Raw genomic sequence first — 17,457 nt, 5'->3', positions numbered from 1 at the left:
GGAGCCAGGAGCCACAGAGAGGAACCCTCCCTTAATTCAGTGGAATTCTAAAATAATCCAATTTCTGGGGACCAGAGTGGCCTGATCGCCTTAGATAACTCTACAGTGTGACTGTGCCCCCTCCCGATGCCAGTTTTCTTCTTGTGTCTTGATTTTTTAAATGATGAGAAGAGGAAGGGAAAGCAACAGAAGCCAACAGCCACACGGGCACAAGTTCAGGGCCCGGCCCTGGACAGATGGTCATTTGCTCTGGCCCAGCGCGTGTGCTCCTGCCAGCCTGCTCGAGTCCTGAGGGCCAGCAGAGGAAAGAGAAGGACAGGAACGGCAGGCCCCAGGACAGAAACCAAAACCCACTTGGAGGAGAGGCACACAGGTGGATTCGGACACCTGGGGAATCCATCAATCAAACTCCCTCCCTCCTCCCTCTCTCCTCCTCCCATCCCTCCTGCCCCCTCCTCCCATCCCTCCTGCTCCCTCCTCCCGTCCCTCTTCATAAGTTAGTTGTTTTAAGGTTCAAGGGAATATGGAGGTAGAGAGGTAACTGAGGAAAATGAAGCTGTCTCTAGCTGCTTTCTCAGGCAAAAGGACAGCCCCTCCCCACCCCCCCTCATTCTTGCAACATTTATTAAGCACCTACTACATGCCAGGGAGGTGAGAGGCTGTGCCCCTTTTCTCCACTGCTAGTCATTGGAAGTAGAAGGAATCCAAGAGCTGACGGTGCCAGAATGCTCCTTAAAACCCATGGGAGCTTTCTGAGACTGAGGGCTCGAGTCCAGGAACAAGGCCTTCATTCTAGAAGGTTCTGCATATGGAGCCGTGGGGCGGGGCCCTCCAGAAGTACCCAGGCCACAGAGAAGGAAATCAACCATCGTCTCCAGATCCCAAGACGTTCTCTGGAAGCTTCTTTTCCTTGCCATTCACCGGCCCCTCTTCAAGCCCCATCCATCCTGCTCCCACCACAAGCCAACTTGAGAAGCCACTCATTCAGGTTGGGTACTTAAATCAAGGCACCCAGGATCCCGCACCAGCGCAGCGAGCTCACTGACCACCCCAGGCGGCAGCCACCTGCCCCTTGAGCATGGAGAAGACACCCTCCATAGCCCAGAAGCCTCAAGGTCCCTGCTCCTGGCCCTGAGTCCGTGGGACCCCACGGTGCTCTTCTGGGAGGGCAGGTGAACACAGCCAACTGGTTAAATATAAAAATGTAAATCGATGCAACGTCTGATGTAAGGCACCTTGGAAATGAAAGGGCATTTTTTAAACTTTGGTGCCAAAGAGCACTCGTGCCCAGATTGAGGTGCTCACGTGGGACGTTGGGGCAGCCCTGTGGCCTTCCGGGGCCCCCACCGAAAATGCAAGGACGCACCCACTCAGCACTCCTCCCTGGGGCACGCCCCAGAGGTGAACAGTCAGAGGCCCCATGGGGAACTTCTGCGGTATCCACGCATCGCTCCAGGGCACAGATACACGGCTCCTCCAGCAGGCCCTGTGCTACCCACACAGGAACCCTTCCCCTCACTGAGTGTCCCACCCCGAGCTCCAACCACTCGCAAGTGCCTATTGTGTGCCTACTGTGTGCCAGGCACTGTCATGAGCCCCAAGAATACACGACGTAGACAAGAGAATGCACATGTATTCATAGGTTTCCATATTAACATACACAGATTGTTCTGCTGTCTTCCTTTCCCAATCACAACGCATTGTGGATAGCCTTCCACATCCGTCAAAACAGCTGCACAAAACCCACTGTTTGAATAGACGATTCTTTCTTTTAACGGTTTTAACCAATCCCCTCCCACAGGGGGTTTGTCGGCAGTGGGGACCTTGGAGAGGTGGCGTGCCAATCGGGCAGCGAGGGGAGGGCCGCCCTGGGAAGGATGGGCCTGGCGCTTCACTCGAAGCTGGCTGCCAAGTCACGAGGGCTCTTGTGCGTTCCAACAACTCCCCTACGGGGAGAGCAAGGTGGCAGCCCTTGGCCCGCGGATGGCAGATTCTTGGATTCTGCAAAATATAATTGTGAAGCCCAACCTGCCAGCAGAGAAATATGCAGCACATTCACAAGCTAAATATAAATAATATGGATTCATCTGCCATCTTGAATTATCCACGGCACTTCTGTTTTCCATTAGCATCAATAATCACGAGCTGACTCCCCTGGAGATGGGCTACCTGACACTCGGAACGACGCAGCCAGCCTGAGCGCCACACCTCTAGAGGAGCCACAGGCCATCCTCCAGAATAGTCCAGCATCTTCTAGAACAGCCCAGCACCTTCCTACTACTTTTTCCTCCCTCTCACCTACTCCTGACTCACCACCCAGCAAAGAGGAGTGGCCCAAAGACACATCGGAGACCCCCCTTTCGGAGGCAGTCTGCTCTCTTTGGCAGCTGACTCTGGTTCTGGGAAACAGTGGCACACAGTCCAACGTTCACTTCCAGGCTGGAGGGAAGGAAGCTGGTATGGCTGGATGCACAGCCCAACAAAACCTGCAGGGCGCCACCTTGCTGCTGCCAACCCCAGGGGCAGAACCAGGGCCCATTTCCTCTCCAGGCTAGAAACCATAGTGGCTTTCCTATGACCAGCAGGCTCCTCGTCCCTCTGGCAGCGCTCCCCTCCCCAGGCCCTGGGGCACAGAGCGTGCCCACAGCACGGCCCCTCTCATGTACCCTCTCCCCACAGCAGGACCCAGTGGGGCTGCTAGCGACACGGAAACCCACATGGGCCACTCACCAGCCGGCCCAGCCAGGGCAGAGGGCTAACGAGGCACACGGCCCCTTCCCCATCCCAGCCCAGGCAGCTATCAGAATCCCCAGATACAGACTGAGAATCCAGGGTGAGTGGAGAAACATCCCACGTATTCTGGGGGAGACAGGTCCCCTGCCTTCGATACAGGAGACAGGTGTGCCAACACCTACCAGGATCCATCATTTTTCATTCTTCCTTATCCGTGCTAATTACGGCTCCCACGAAAGTGTGAAAGATGGGTGCTGACTGTCAGGCCCAGAGGGAGCCAGGAGCAAGGGCTCTGAGGCAGGCTTTCCACGTCCTCTGCGTGCACATGTGCAGAGATCTTCCAAATGCCCACCTACCTTAGGTACGGCCATGATTCAGCTCTGCCCTGGGCTGTGGAAGGATCCAGAACCTCCCCACTTGCCTTTGCCATCTACCTGACTGGCTGAGCTGCTCCTAGGATTCTCCAGGAGAAACGGAGTCCCCTTGGGCCTCAGCGTCCCACTGCCGGCCACACGTTAACGAAGGACTTCCGGAGGAGACCTCCGCCCCAAACGTCTCCTTGAGAAAACACTCACCCTCAAACCACAGGCTTATGAATTGGCCGAAGGGGAGATGCCAGAGTTGAGATCACCTCCCACGCAGAAACAGAAAAAGTGAGACTGGCGTGAAGATAGGAGCCAGGTCCCGCGAGGGGCTCCACCAGCCAGTCAGGCGGAAGGAATGCAGCTTACCACGTGGAGCGAGCAAGCGGGGACCGGCCGGGAGAGAAGGGGAAGATGAGGCGCTCGGACGGAGTCGCAGAGGGGTTTTCTGCTCTCGGCTGGCCAGGCACTAGGGAAGGAAACCAGATCCCTGTCCCAGCCGAAAATGAGCCCTGAGGTCCCCCTGCGAACGCCCAGCCTCGTGGTCCAGTGCCAGGGCCCTCCTCTGTCACTGCCATCCCCAACACCCGAATTGACTGCCCACTTCCAGTCCCTGCATCCACTCTCACTTGCTGAGCCCCACACAGCCCAGGCGGCTCCCGCCTTCCAGGGGGAGGAGAAGAAGAGCAGGGAGCAGACACCCCACAAGTCGTTGGGCCTGAGGGCCCCCGACACAGAAACCATCCACCCCACGGGAGAAACGCAGTCAGACCCCCAGGAAGGTGGCAACAGGGCAGACAGCTGGCCCTCAGCCTGGTCTCTTCCCTTTTTAGCTGGTGTCGGAGCCACACAGGCAGAGCCTGGACCGTGGATACCTCGGGGGTCCCCCCAAAGCCTGACGGAGAACAGAATGACACCCCTACCCACTCTGAGGGCCTGTCTCTGAGGAGTAGAGAGAAGTCTGGCCAGAAGACCTCTTGGTCTGGCTTCTGTCTCCCACCTTGATCCATCATTTTCCCACCATCCCTATCCATTCTCTCCAAAACCCACCAGCAGAAATTCCCCATCCGATGGCATGGCCTGGGCGCACCCTATCCAGCCAACAGGTGTGAGGACACTTCAGGCAACGTTGCTCTTGCACACACGGCCGGGTACAAGCAAGTGCTTTTCAAAGAAGCCAGCGCCAGGCAGGGACTGAAGTGCACACACGCACACACACACACCCTCCTGGCTGTTAAGGACCTGGAGTGATGTATTCTCTGTTCTCCCGGCTATAATTATTTTAGCGTGGGAGACAGATTCTGTCTCCAGGATCTGAGAAACGCGACACGAGAATACCACACTCCACGGTCCTGGACAATCTCTGCCCCGGCCCAGCTCTTTCCCTGCACCCCGGAGCACAAACGGCTCTCCATAAGGGCGGACACGCCGCCGAGGCCGGCTGGAGGGTTGTGGAGGCCTGCTCCCGCCGCTCCACTTAGAGGAGAGACGCGGGACCGCGCATGCGGGTAACCATGGCAACTTCAGGGAAGTTTAAAAAAAATAAGTTTGCGAGTTGCTGGTTGTTATTGGTGCTTGGGTGGGCTGGGTTCTGTTGGGTTCTGACTTCTTTTTTCAGATAACAAGGTCCCTGAATAAGTTTTTATGAGGTTTCCGGGTCCAGCGTCCGAGGCAGCGGCGGCCTGCAGACGCGGAATCACGCTCCAAGCGGAGGCGCATCTTCTCGGAGCAGCTCCCTCCCAAGTCCGGCGGCGTCCTGGGGCCGGGAGGGCTGTCCTCCGTGGGGTCACCTTGGGTCAGCGCACCTCCCACCTGTGTCGCAGTGCCCGTCTCCTGCCTCACCCTCCCCGGGAGTCCTGAGATTGGCAGTCCAGACCCCTCGGGATCCCAGCCAGGTCCCAAGACACCACTCACACATCTCTCAAAGCGGGGAGGGGGTCAGGCAACACCGCAAGATCCTGACCTCACACGCAGAGACGCACACACATTCACACACGTGCGTGCAAGAAGGGCGAGCATGCGTGTAAACTACATCCCCCACAGAACATCCCGCCCACACTCGGCGCCCCTCCGAGGGTCCAGGTGGCCTTACCTCGGCAGAGGTGAACGGGGCCGCTGCCCTGGGCCCCGACCCTTGTCCCCGAACCGATGGGAGCAGGCCTTCGATGCCAAGGGACAGCCGCACGTGTGCTGACCGGGTGCACGCACACGCCCGCATGGGCCCAGGGGATCTGAGGCCCTCGAGGACTGCCCGGCGCGGTAAGTCACTGCGCAGGCGCCGCACGCCGCAGGCAAAGCACGCGCGCCGCAGTGGGAGCCCGTGCGCCCGGAGCAGAAGGACGGCGGGGCCGCCCACCCCGCACCGCCCACGGCTCCAAGGTGGTTTATCACACATCCGGAGCCAGCCTGAAGAGTGCTTGATGGCCACTGCAAGGCGCCGTGTCACCGCTGCGTGACGAAGGGCTGGGCACGTGGCTATGAAAAAGGACTATTTTTTTTAAAGGCAGAAAAATCCTAAATGGCCCTTTCAGCCTCTCCGCGCACATAATTGTAGTATCCAAGTTAATGAGAGGCCTACGTGCCGGCCGGCTGCACCCCAGCTAATGCCGCAGCCGGCGCCTCACGTGGAGCGGCTCCATCACCCATCCTCGTGGAAATCAGACCCCAGTGGGGAGGGGGGGGCGGGGGAGGAGGTGGGGAAAAGCACGAAATAAAGAGCGTTTCCAGGAATGACAAGGCTCCTACGCGGGATCATATCATCAATTAGCCAGTAGGAGGGCCGAGGAGCACTTGGCATCTCATTTCCACAAAGACAAAGTTTCCTTGACGAAACTGCCAGGGTCTTCAAGGCATTGACATGAGACGCACAGCAAATGAAGAAGGACCACGGCGGGGCTCGGCCAGGCTCTGCGCCGGCTCCTGGCAGCCTGGCAGAAAGGTGTGTGGGTTTAAAGACACAAGCGGGGCCTGCAGGTGTCCAAGAGGTGAGCACACACAGCACAAATGTGCACGCACACGTGCACACATACACGATGCATGCACACCTACAGGCACATGTGTGCACATGTGCCTGCACACACACACGTGCCATGCACACACATATGCTGTGTGCACGCACACGCACTTGTTCGCACATGCATGCAGGTGTGCACACTCACATATCCATGCACGCACACACAAACTCCACTTGATGGTTGGGGTCCACTATTCATTGCAGTTTGTGGCTCCCACAGCTGCCAGGTGCTAAGGAGACGGATGTGTTACCCAGAACTTCGCCCTAAGGCCCTACAGCTCATCCCCCCAGGGGTGGAAAGACTCCTGGGGCCTTCAGGCCCCAACTCTGTTGGAGCTCAGAGTATGTCAGACCCTTCAACAGCCCACTCTGGAGCCTTCAGACCCACACCCAAGGGGGCTCCCTCCTTAAAGGCCCCAGGAAGCGGTCCAGCTCAGCCGCCTAAGTGGAGGTGACTGATTTATTCTGACCGTCCTGACTTTTAACGACACCGCTCTCCTCCAGCCGTGAGCGGCTTTAATTGTCCATCCAGCAGGGTGCGGAGGAGCAGTAAATCTTTCCTCCCAGCGGCTCTGAGCTTAGCGCTGCCTGACCTGCCCCGCCCAGCCCCTCACCTGCATCCCGCTGGAGAAGTCTGCTGGTTTTGAAGGTGAAGGAGTGAAATGGGGAAGGGGGGCAGAGGAGGGAGCTGGTGGGGTGGGGGTGGGGAGAGAGCCAGCAGGGCAGGAGAGCATGTGTGGCCACGTGCTTTGGCTGCTCCTAAGGGGTGGGGGTGGGAGGGGGCACTTCGGAGGATGTCACTGCAGCTTCGAGGGGAGGGGGCTGTAGGTGCCGTACGCACGGGGGTGCCCTGGGCCACGCCCTCCCAGGCTGTGTCTCCACATCTGCCTCACCAGCTCTCAAGCAGCCTGACTCCAATAAAGCGGGCCAGACCCTGGGGGAGTCTCAGCATTCTCTTGCCTTACTGGAAAACAGCACCAGCCTGAAAGGAGCCCACGGGGGAGGAAACAACACTCCTCCATCCAATCCTCATTGTGTCGGCAGTGGGACCCGGCTAGGGGCACAGGGACCTCTCTCTACCGGGGCAGGCAGGCCACAGGTGCAGAGGCCTGAAAGCAACGCCAATCCAGAAGGCTCGGCCTCAAGCTCCAGAGCACACCTCCTTCCCCTCCAGCCAACTTAATACTTTCTGTAATTTCAGTATATATTAATGCATTTCAAAGTGGTGCCCATTACAGTTATGATTATTACCTAAAGACTTCCTTTATAGCCCTCATTTTCCAGTGCTCATTACTTTCTGAAAAATTATCCTTGGGGGCTGAATTTTCCAAGTCTGGTCTTGTGAGTTTTTTCCTTAGGACTTGAGCAAAACATATTATTGTGTCTGTGATGGGCGGGGAGGGGATGCGTGCTCCCTAAGTCGGTCTGCGTGGTGCCTTCTGACAAGGAAAGAACAACGTCGGAGTCGGGGCGGGGGTGCGGGGGGGAGGGCAGAGAGCTCCTGCGTTTCTCGCGTGGAAATACTGATACTCTTAGCAAGGACCCGCTTCTAGTTTTGCCGTCTGTTCCGTACAGACAGTTCTACTTTTAAAATGAGATTTCAGCCTAGGTGGGGGGAGAGCAACATTCACTCTACACGCAGACAAGTCAGGACGGCAAATGCTCGTCACTGCCGCACTGTCCACGCGTGGACACAATAGGACACGGATTTTGTAACACAATGGCAAACCTGCAGAAAGATCCCAGTCATGGCCAGAGGATGCTGGAAGAGGCAACAGAAGGCAGATTCTAGGTGCATTCTTCTTAATTGTCCTAGGAGAGATCTGCTGGGAGGTTGCCTCTAATCGAGCCGTAAAGTTGTCCCAGACACCAACACAAGGGCTTTTGTGGTCAGGATCAGGCTAATGGGCTCCCCGATCAGACGAGGGTCATTGTCTAGCCTCTCTCAATCCCTTTGGCCGTCAGTTACAGGGTCACAGCTGTCAACGTATCAAACAGACTCCAGTGCGATAATGCTCCGTATAGCGCTGGCTGTCTGGGAGTGTTGATTATAATATTACACCCCTGAAAATAATAATTCTCACCTCAAATTTCTCCAGCACTTCTTTTTTTCTGCTAAGATTCCAAAATACTTGACTAATGTAGCTGTGGAAGGCGCCCCTGAGAGGAAGGCGGTAAGCACTAGCAGGCCATTGTGAGCTGAGGAAGGGGATGCTGGCAAAGCACCGCCCGGCCCGGCCCACGAGGGGAGCCTGTGGAGGAAGCCCCTTGGGCCCTGGTTCCACCTCGCCTGTCCCTGCAGCAGGCGCAGCCGTGCCTAATGGCATCACAGTGGTCCCCTCAATGACGGAGAGTCAATATTCCAGAAAGACAGCACACACTTTGTGTTTATTTCTAATGGGTTTTGCAAAACTCGTTTCGGTTTTTCGCACATTAAGTCCTGAGAAGCAAGAACATCTCCACACTGGAGGCAGGGACGGGATAGAGTCACTCGGCCACAGTGGCTGCCTACAGGTTCAGAGGAGGCCGGGAAGGGGTGGGGGGGGGGGGCGTGGTGTCACAATTCTTCTTCCTTTCCTCCTCCTCCTGGAAAATCCAGCTTGCATTGACCTAGGGCCCCCAACTCTCAGAATCCAAGGTCACTCCTGCAAAGGCATAGAGCCCAGAAACAGCGTCCCTCTCCTTGGGGTCCTCTTGACATTCCCCGGGCATGGAGGCATGGGGAGGGGGTGGCAGCCCATCGAGGGGACATACCATGGGCAGCTAAGAGCCCCTCCACCCTCTGGATGCCCTGGTCAGAGCAACCCCTGGGTCCACACCCCACATACGGGACCTCACTCAGGTCCTCTGCCTGGCCCTAGGGTGGTCCTAAGAACAGGAGCTGCCTGTCCCTCCTGGGGGCCCTTCCAGGCCACCCGAGTGGGGAGGATCTCCTCACTTAGAGAGAAATGCTAAGACTCGCTTCCATCTTGGCACCTGCGACTTTATCTGGAACCATTTTAAAACAACGTCCTGTCCTTGTGGCGTAGGAAACAGTGCAGAATCTATTCCCTTAACGCTGACAGGATGCTCATTCCTCTAATGGGTGGACGGCACCAGGGACGGTGGTTCACATGCGCCACCGGCTGTTGTGTGCCTACTATGTGCCAGCTCCGGTCTTTGTGGTATCTCCCTTCTTCTCAGCTGAGTAAACTGAGAGCTTGCCCCAGGTACAGGGTTGGGGAGTCTGCATTCCCTCCCCCAGAGCATGCAGCAGGCAGCTCCCGGCCTCGCCCCGTCCCCTGCACAGGGCCCGCCTGGCGTCACAGGCGTCTGCTCACTGCGAGGACAGGCTGCGTGACTGCCCTAATGGGCTTGAGGTCCCGAGAAAGGTAATTAACTTACAGCTTGAGTTCCATTTAAATGTGCGTCTAAATGTGCGTGTCCTGGGGGTCAAGGGTAGTTCTTAGAAGAATCAGCTGACGAGGAACAGCCAAGCTGTGGGATCTCAGGGAAGCTCCTTTACTAAGGAGAGTAACTGAATGGAGATGCAGACTAAATGGAGATGCAGACTAGCCCTCGGGGAGAGGAGAGGACGTGAGGGGAGTGGGGCAGGGGAGTGGGGCAGTGCCCGTGGGGCCCCGGAGCAGCCAGTGTGCAGACCCAGGGTGAAGCCTCATTCTGAGCTTCCTTTTTCCTCTTGGATCTCAAGGTGATGGGAAACAAGGAAGCAATGGTGTGAGCCACGATCTCATGTGAAGTGTTACAAAGTCATCTTAATACCTCTGGCAGACCGTTACAAAGCCTTTCTTGCTGTTGCCCCCCACCCACCCACCCCCGCCCCGCAAAGAAAGGTGTGGAGTAGGGGAGAAGTCAGCAGCAGGAGCTTTGATTTCAAGGTGCCCAGAAGCTCTTCTGTACAGACCCTGGAGCCCTGCCCTGCCCTGCTCCTTAAAAGAAAACTTGTAGAAAAATTAGGAGTTATTTTCTGTTTAATCTAGTAGAGAAACCTCTCCTTTATATTCAGTATGGATTTCAAACAATAAGAGTCTAGTGAGAAATTATTTCTAAATGTACCTAGGTGTTTGCACCTCTTAAAGTCTTTCTCCAAATTATCTCCACCTTTTTAATACAAGTAAACTTCATGTTCTTTGCCTTCAATAGAGGTTCCCAATTTTACATAAAAAGGTTTCATTGCCACGAACAATGCGCTTCTCTGCGTTCTCGTTATCCTTGCCTAAAAGGAAATTACCTTGAGACATGACGCCCAGTCTGGGAATCATCATTTGCCTGGTGCCCAAAGACACAACATTCACAGGTCAGAGGAAGGACCCGGGCTCCGGAGGGCCACCTTTCCTACCATTGTCACCCCTCGGTCTCATTTGGTGTTGTAGACAAGGAGACATTGGTGAGCAAGCGTGTAGTATTCCAGATATTCACAGGTAGAGCGCTGAATGTGCCCTAGGCTTGCGCAAGACACTGCCTGCACAAACGTATTGGTGGCCCTATGAGAGAGGGTCTTTTGCGGGGGCATTGGGTTACTTTTTGCTTGCTTGTTTTGGTGGAGGGAGAATTTTGAAGTAAGACAAGATGCCTTGGAGCAATAAAGGCACATAGATTCTCCTTTCCTCAGTACAAAAGATACATGTTATGATCTCATCTGTGCCCCCCAAAAGGAACGTGCTGCGACTGTGTAGGGTCTGGCAGGTAGCAGATGTCTGTCCCCAGGCAGTTTCCTCACCTGCAAGTGGGACTGTTTTCTAAAAGGGCTAAAATAGACATAGCTGACCACCTGCCTGTCCTCCTGCTTCCCAGCCCCAGCCCAGCGCTACGCTGGACCAGAAGGACTGGCTCACTTCCCTGAGCATCCAGCAGGCCCCTGGCAGAGACCTGCACACACAGAGCTGATGACCAGGAGCGGGTCCAGGAGGGAGTCTGGCTCGGCTGGGGACAGCGCCCTTGCTCCACGCGGGCCACTGTTCTTCCAGCCTTGGTAGAAGGCTCTCAGGACAGCCACTAACCAAAGCAAGGAGTGGTAAAAATTCTGCTAAAAATATGTATATTCTCTCTCCTTCTTTTTTCTACTGAGAATATGCTCCGACTTTAAACAATTAAACCTTAAAAAAAAAAAATCTTGCAACAAGAACTGCCTTGCCCTTGGTCCTCAGAGGAAACCATGGCCTCTGAAGACCCCCCACCCAACAGGAGTTGATGCCAACAAGTTACAACCCAGCCCCCAGGTGGAATCGCAGGCACCGCCCTGAGCTGCACAAAGACAGTGGAGACCAGATCCAGAGGAAGGTGTCCTTGTCACACAGTTTAGCACATCTTTAGGCCCCTAAATTTAAAATGAAATTGACAGCCCTCCCCATGCCCCGAGGATCCTGCTGGCTGGCTGTCCCTCATGGTGTCTCTCCCTGCTCCTGAGTGACAGCATTCAGTCCTGCTCCACTTAGACCCTGGCAACACTTTTCAAAATGTAACTTACATACTGTGAGCTTGCCCCACCCCCTACCCTGACAGAAACACTTGCAAATAAAGTAACAGATTTTATGCTCTTTATTACCTCCAGTCACCTTCTTAGGCATGTTTTGGTGTCAGCTCATGTGTTGGAGAAACTGTAATAGCAAACAAATTCACTAAGTGCATTGCACTTAAAAAATACATATTTTATAAACCAAATAAGTTCACGCCATGAGGTACTTCTTTAAGAGAGGATGCCCATCTTTCCATCTGGGGATTGCCAACACAGAACAGACCCCACTGTGTACCCAATTACTATGGCCAACCAACGATTAATTGAGAGCTGTTCTCAACTCAGAGGTAACACAAGGAGAAAGTCACACGCTAAGTGCCCACACCACTCAGAAAAGTTCAGGGGGAAAAAAAAGACATAAAAGGAGGAGAGACAGACAGACAGACAGACAGACAGAGAGGAGGACCAGGAACCAGAACGTCATAAATGAGAAAGAGACATCATGGCCCAGGGAGACCCACCTGAGAGAGGCAGCAGCAAATAAGATGTTTAGGCTGCCTGCATGTTTCATGAGCCTGTGGACACAACATGCTTCTTCATAAAAGAACGTGGGGAGATGGTGCAGCTAATCGAAACACTGTAGGTGCAAATGGATATGTTTATACAGCCGGCACCCTGTGCTCAAGGAAAGCCTGCTGCCGGCGGGCCTTTGGGGAGAGGCCGGTGCCCACGGGGGAGCGTCTTCCTTCACAGGGGGAAAGTTTCAAGACGGTTTTTTCCCCTTCACTTGTTTAAAAATAAAAAATTCCTCACCAAATGTCAGCTGCGTGTCAGGTTCCATTTGTCTTTATAACAGAGTATCAAGCAGGAGTGTGGAAATAAATAAACACAGAGAGACAACCAAGCAAAAATTGCAGGCGCCCGTCCGGGATGTCGGAGGGAAGCCCCACACTGCCCGTCCGGGATGTCGGAGGGAAGCCCCACACTGCAACGGCTGAAAAATAACGTTTCAATTGCGTGTCGGCCCTGTCACTCCGTGCTCTCAGAGACGGCTCCCCTGCATGGTTCCTCCACTCGTGCCCCCTCCCACATCCCCACCACCTGACACTTCTGGGTGGGACAGGAGCTTCCTTCGCTTGAACACTGGTTCACTCCTAACCCCACAAGCATAAGCATGCATCAAATAACACTCTACGTAGACAGGAGGAGGTGGGGACAAATCAAGCAGGATTCCTGCCCTTAGGAACAAGGTCCTCCAACTTCTACACATGACAGAATACGGGGGCCTCAGGCCGTGGTTGAACAGGGAACTGGAAAGACAGCTGCTGGGCAGAGGCGGTGTCCCAGCTGGACCAGGCTGGCGAGAATCCAGAGCTGGGGAGGGCATTTTCTCTGGCCACTACCATGCCTAGTTCATCCCCAGATACCAAAGAGCTCCATAATTTCTCTCCATTTTTCCAATGAGCGATCGGCAATGCTCAAAGTCGAGGAAGTGGCAGGAACGCGACAGAAGGCCCATTCTGGGACCGCACCCAGCAGTGCTCCCACGGGCCTCCCTCCTGATTCTGCCTCTTCGCTGGCTCTGGGCCCCCCTAGCTCTGCATGGGCCTCAGGAGCCCTTTCCTTCCTCCAAGCAGGATGAGGGAGAGCGCCCGCAGCGCCCCCAGCGGCCCCAGGACAATGTCAGAGGCGGGAGGGCGGGAGCGCAGGCTGCGCGCCCCTGGCCCTGTCCTTGGTGCTGCCGCCGGCTGCGGGCCCGCTGCGCCCCCGGTGGCAGGGGGCCGCCCAGGCCGCCGCCTTCCCTCCAGCCCGACCTCTGCTCCCTGCGGAAGGGCAGTGCACACACCCGGCTCTGTGGCTTCTGTCCGAGGGCGCTGAACGACGGACGTTTGCAACGAAGGCCCAGCATAGTGAGAGGCTGGGCCTGCGGGGACATTCCTAGACTCCCCGCTTCTCTGCGCGACCTGAGGCGACCCAAAGCCCGGGGGTGGACGCAGGTGTTTCTAGGCCCCAGGCCCCTGGACGGTGGATCAGAGTAATCATTTAAGTCCTCTTTTTATGGGGGGTGGGGGGATTGCTGTAGGAAAAGGGCAGCTTGTGCCAGAAAACCCCAGCGGCTCCAGCGCAAACAGCCCACAGCCACTGGCAAACCCCCGCCCCACCCCCCCGCACGTAGCTGATTCGCCAGGCCCAGGCCCTCTCGGCCGGGTGGGCCCCTCACCTCCGCCTCTGCTCCTAACTCCTCAGGGTTTCCCGCCTCACCCACGCCCGCCTCCTCCCAGAAGCTCCGGGTCGGGGAATGAGAGGTTAAGCGTTGTTTCCAGGAGTGTGCGCGAGCCTCGTGCCCACGCAGGGAGGCCTCCAGTCCCCGGGGAGGGAGACGGGGTGGCAGCCTTGGTCCTCAGCGCGCAAGGGAGCTTCATGTCTGCAGGCGGAGGAGGGGAGGGAGGGACCGCGACGTCTGGTGCTCAGAAGGCGCCCTTCCGCCCCCAAGACCGCCCCGGAGCCCCCACCCCTGGGCGCCCTGTAGCCTGGGGGAGGTCCCCAGCTGCCGGCACCCCGCTTTCATGAGGCGACGCTTTCATGCAACTTTTCTTCCTCCCTCCCTTCACAATTTTCGCTCACCTGGAGGGTCTGGTTTTAATTAGTGTAATATCGCCTTTAACAACGCAGCCTAATTAAGACATCCGCCCAAATCCGCGAGGCACCCTTAATGAGCAGGAGCTGCTGCAATGTTTAGACTTTTTAAAAACTATTTTTTGCAGACCAGTAAAACCCAAGCCAGCTTCCTGCTGAAAGACCTCATTACGGGCGACCCCACTCCATTAGCTTCGTACCTGCTCGGTGCTAAGTGCCCCGGGCTCTCGGGTGCGCGCCCAGGGCGGCCCTGGGCCCAGCCGGTGTCTCAGCAGGAAATCAACGACCCGGCGCGCGGGAGAAGTGACTTCACCTCGAGCTGGGGGAGGGACGGCCTCGCCCGACGGATGGATCCCACCCCGCCGGACCCCGTCCTTGTCCTATGCCTCCGTCGCGGGGTCTCTCGCACACCAGGATGAGCGGCGCCGCCGGAGTCCTTTTTAGAAGTGACCATCAAAAAATAAATCTAGTCCCTCCCCAAAGCTAGCAAGCTCTATCACCCAGAAGTTTCTCCCCACCCCGCTGGACCCCACGCCCGCTGGCGGGGGCCAGAGTTCGGGACTCCCAGGAAGATCCTCCCCACACACGTAAGACCCCGGATCCCGGGGCCGCTCTGGGACGGGACGGAATCCCAATGTCCCTCCACGCCGGGCGCTGCGCCCTCGTTCGCGCGCAGCCCGGCACTGTGGGGATGCGCGCCTGGGGAGGCTCCGCGCCCGGGGGAGACTGCGACCGCCGTCCTCGCGCTGCCCCGGAGGCGCCTCGGGAGACACCCCTCCCGAGGGGGCGAGCCCCGCCGCCTCCCGGGGTCACAGGGACAGAAAGTTTGGGCCAGGGGTGTGCCCGGCCGCCCTGGCAACGGCTTCCCCGACCGGGCTGCGCCGGCCCCTGGGGGCGGCCGAGGCTCCGCAGAAGCAGCCTGGGTTCCCGCCGGAGCCTCCCTGACGCCGCTTGGGAGGCTCTGCCGGGAGCGCCCCCAGCCCGCCCGCTGGAGGGCCGTGCGCGCTGCTCTCCCCCTGCCGCTCTCCCCTCGCGCGCGGCGCTGCGCTGCGGGCCCGCGGCCTCTTTAGGGAGCAGTGGGAGCGCCTTCCTCCCCACAACTCCTCTGGGTCATCAACTCCTCCAGTGAGCCCTCCTCCCGGAGGATCCCGATGCGAGGAGAGAAGCGCACTGCACTCCGCGGGGTCACTAGCCCCTGCTCCCACCCGCGAGGGCTCCGCCCCGCGGGGCCGGGATCTCCTCGCGTCTCGGCCTCCCCCGCTGGGGAGTTCCTCGCGCCGGGCATTGTGCCGCCGCCGCCGCCGCCGCCACCGCCACGCAGCGCACGGGACTCCCCGGCGTCTCCATGGAGCCCGACCCCGGGTCCTTCCCGTTCACAAAATCGCCCCTCTGGCCCCTGGTTGGGCCACGTGTCCCGACCCCAGCCCGAGAGCGACCTGGAGGGCCCCGACGCTGCGAGGAGACCCCTGACCCCAAGGGCGCCACCCCTCCTTGCATGCCCTGGGGTCGGTCCCCGGCCGCGCTCTGCAGCCCCGCGCGCCTGCCAGCCCAACCTCCCGCTGCGGGGTCCCGTGCAGCCCTCCCCGGGCCGTGCCCGCCCCCGCCCCCAGCCCGCTCCTCGCGAAGGTAATGACCGCCGCAGGGCGAAGCGCGGGCGGCGTGGGCCGGGCTACTCACGGGCTCAGCGCTCCCCGCGGCAGGTGACGGGGGCCCGGCGGCCATGCCCCGGCTGCATCCCGGCCGCCGAGCGGGCAGCGGCGTCCCGGGGCCGCGCGGGCACCGGCGAGCCGGCGGCGAGGGAGCGCGGGGCCGGGCTCGGGCGGCGGCCGAGTCCTCCGACCACGCGAGCGACTGGGGCCCGGGCCGGGGCCGCTGTGCGAGGAGGCTCCGCCGGCTCCGCGCTCCGCACTCGGTCTTCCCTCGCCGCCTCTCTCTGCTTTCTCTCTCCTCCCCTTTTCTCTCTCCCTCTCCCCGGTTCCTCTGGCTCGCTCGGCTGGAGCGAGGAGACAGCGGGAGCACGCGGCGGCGGCGGCGGCGGCGGCGGCGGCGGCTCGGGCGGAGCGCGCAGCGCGCGGCGAGGGAGGGGGCGCGGGCGGCCGCGCGGCCGGGGAGGGCGGCGGGGCGGGAGGGCCGCGGCCGGCGAGCGCAGGCTGGACGCACCCCGGCGGACCGCAGCGTCGGCCCCGCGGAGCTCCGGCACGAGAGAGGCGGGCGAGGCGCGGGGGACCCCAGACCCCGGAGCTGCCCAGGTCCCCGCGAGCGCCGCCCTCCGGCCCCGGGCTCCGCCTCCCCTCCCTCCCTCCCTCCCTCCCGCTGATGGTGGGAACAGGCAGCCTCTATCAGGACCCCTGCCCTCCCGCCCCCCTGGGCCTGGCCCAGAAAGGACAAAACCCAGGATGTCCAGAAATGGGACTCGGGCAGCGGGGGTGAATGCCCCCACACTCTGCAGGCCGGTCTGCACTGCTAGTTCCCTTCTTTCACTTTACCCACTCGCCCCTACCCCCTTACTAGGGCCTGAGGTGCAAGGCCTTGCCTTCCTGAGGATCACAGAGGGAGCGAACCCCCACCGCAGGGTTGTTGCTGGGGCCTTTGTCCAGACCGCCACCCCAACAGATTTACACATTTCCACCCTGGCTCCAGAAGGGGGGCTGTAGATGTCGGAGATCAGCTTGGGATTTGCCTAAAATCAGAAGAGCAGGCAGTGCCAACCTAGGGGCCGGGGCCCTGCTGTAGGATCCGGGAGGGTCTCCAGCCTCGGGAGCTGGAGCAGAAGGAAAGCGGAGGCTCAGGGCCAGCGGAGTGGGGACCCTCAGGGAGCACAGGATGAGACCCACTGAGGCAGCGAAGTCAGCCCCAGCAGCTGGCATTCAGCACTGCAGGCAAGAGGGCCTGGACTGTCCCAAACAGATCTGCGGGAGTGGGCAGGGCCCGGCTCCTGTTTCTAAGACAAAAGACAGACGGAAGCAGTGCCCGGAGCACCACCAATGGGGTGGGGTGAGCTGCGCCCTCAAAGACATTCTCAATCTGATAAAACAGAGAAATGAAAACCTGTGCCAGGCTGCTTTTACCTCTGGATGCTGTTTCTGGACAATCGGAGTCCTCCTTGTACCAGACTGTCCTTCTTTTCCATGTGAGGCAAAAAGTCGGCCGTGGAATCTGGGGTTTGGCAGGGCCTGGACGATTCTGAGGCAGTGAAGGGAAGGACGTGAACTCAGGTCCTGCGAGCCGGGGGCTCCTGCTGCTAGCCGCCTTCCCTG

At 58.7% G+C, this 17,457-nt stretch overlaps 1 protein-coding gene across 17 annotated transcripts in view; it reads right to left on the bottom strand.

The window, feature by feature from the left end:
• RBFOX3 (RNA binding fox-1 homolog 3) overlaps positions 1 to 17,457 on the bottom strand; it is a 510,773-nt gene that overhangs the window by 423,301 nt on the left and 70,015 nt on the right. For 5 of the 17 annotated variants that reach the window (XM_023651892.2, XM_023651893.2, XM_070225861.1 and 2 more), the window contains exon 1: positions 15,878 to 16,206. The exons of 1 other annotated variant lie outside the window; for it this stretch is intronic. The gene's annotated coding sequence lies outside the window, so the exon portion shown is untranslated. 11 more of the 17 variants (XM_023651887.2, XM_070225847.1, XM_070225853.1 and 8 more) reach the window with 6 other exon arrangements.

Source organism: Equus caballus, chromosome 11, assembly GCF_041296265.1.
Source record: "Equus caballus isolate H_3958 breed thoroughbred chromosome 11, TB-T2T, whole genome shotgun sequence".
Taxonomy (NCBI): Eukaryota; Metazoa; Chordata; class Mammalia; order Perissodactyla; family Equidae; genus Equus; species Equus caballus.
This window is presented reverse-complemented; position numbering and strand designations above follow the sequence as displayed.